Source organism: Octopus bimaculoides, chromosome 15 (assembly GCF_001194135.2).
Source record: "Octopus bimaculoides isolate UCB-OBI-ISO-001 chromosome 15, ASM119413v2, whole genome shotgun sequence".
NCBI lineage: Eukaryota > Metazoa > Mollusca > Cephalopoda > Octopoda > Octopodidae > Octopus > Octopus bimaculoides.
The window spans coordinates 52,216,597-52,218,476 of NC_068995.1; the positions used below are offsets into that span (position 1 = coordinate 52,216,597).

Sequence of the window (1,880 nt, forward strand, 5' to 3'; positions counted from 1 at the left end):
AACTTTTATAGCAAAAACTTTTTTTACTATCGGATTCCTTATCACATATTGGAATTATGCATTTATATGCCATTTTTAAACAAGAATTTAAATTCAAATCAACACTTAATGAAAAACAAAAAACCTATTAATACAGTTATTTTGTCCTTGATAAATCACTCTGGTAAACTAATCTGAGTTGAAATTTTATGACTGAAAACACTAGCTGATATTTAAAAAATTTTTTTATTGTTCTTTAAAAGAGAAGCAGAATTCTCTTTAGAGAGTATTTCTCAAGATATGTGCACATCCCACTGGTGGCAGAGGTACATAGTAATATTCTGGTGTGGTATGAGTCACTCAAAGAATTGGGCATGAGTAACGAGTGAATAAACTTGCAATGAAGTTTTAATTAGAACCTCTTTTGAATCTGTACTCAATTTGCTTATTCTCAGTGTGACACGCAATTTTCTTTATCGTGTGGCTGGGTGGTGGTGGTGGGAGAGGGGGGTGGCCCAGCATCAATGTGGGGCATGGATGGGACAAGAGGTTAAACACTGCTTTTAGAAGTAAAAGAACAGGCCTCGTGGTCATTGTCATCACATATAGAACACAAGAAGGTATGGAACTTTTTTTTTTTTAATATATCAATATATCAATTTTAACATTTATATATTTAAAAACAGCAAAATTATGAAACAATTATCCTGGAAGTCAATACACGTTGAGTGAAATCATTCTATCTGAACTATAATAATAACTTCTTCCCCGCTTCATTTTTTAAACCAAAAAAATTCCATTAAAAACTTCTCAATATTAATGATGTAATAATAATAATATAACACAGTTATTTAGACGACAAAATATAGAAAATATGAAGAGCCATTTACAATATATAATATATTCACAGACATTCAGTATTGTACAGCTATACTATTACAATAATTAATCACTAAAAATGCAGCTATATGATCAATATATCCCATGTATAAAGCCCAGTACATACACCACAGTTTAAGCAGCATCAACTGCTTTGTCATGCAAGTAGAATCTGTGAACGTCTTGTATAATGTTAGACAGAGCATAACGATGCAACTAAGAACCACCACTACATTTCAAAATCAAAGGAGCACCACTACAAATAACTACAAAATTAGTGCATATGACTAGCAACCCAAAACAGCAAGCCAAGCATTGCAGCGAGCCATGTAGTAGTGCCATGTAAGGGCAGTGGAATTGAAAACAAAACAGAAAACATTAAAAAATGATTATTAAAAGAATAATTTATTATATTTGTTTTTTTTTTTAAATATAAAAATTAAGTTGGGAGAGTCAAAATAAGAGGCATTAAATTATTCCAAGCATTCACTTACTTAATACTAGCAAATTACAGCAGAACTAATTAAGACGAAAGAGAGTTGCTAGAATATGCAGTCAAAGAGTTTTACACAGAAGGAAGAAAAAAATAGATAAGATAGGATAAATAAATACAATGGATGAGCACTTAATTATCTGTTAATAGAGAGATAGCTGGTGCATGTGTGGATTCTAGTCAAACTAGAAATGGGGGTACTTTTTTTTTTAATTAAAAAATAAGAAAAAGCATAGGCAAGTATTAGAAATAGGGAAATAACTTCTTTTTTTTTTTTTTTCATTATTTTTTTCAAAAAGAAAAAAAATAAGGGGCAGAAAATAAAACCACAGAAAGCTTCTTTAAAAAAAAATGTTCCCAGTAGTAAAGAATCCCAGAGTTTCCCTTAGCAAGAATTCAAGAATAGTCAATAAGTGAAAGAGGAGGAGGAGGAGGTGGAGGAGGAGAGAATCATTGAAAAGAACCAATTCTGTATTCAATGACTGAAATGAAATTATCTTTCATTCTATAACAAATTTATACATATATA

At 30.6% G+C, this 1,880-nt stretch overlaps 1 protein-coding gene across 4 annotated transcripts in view; it reads right to left on the reverse strand.

Annotated features, from left to right (window-relative positions):
- Positions 1-1,880, reverse strand: part of LOC106870781 (chromodomain-helicase-DNA-binding protein 1) — a 62,115-nt gene that overhangs the window by 29,400 nt on the left and 30,835 nt on the right. The window lies entirely within an intron of this gene.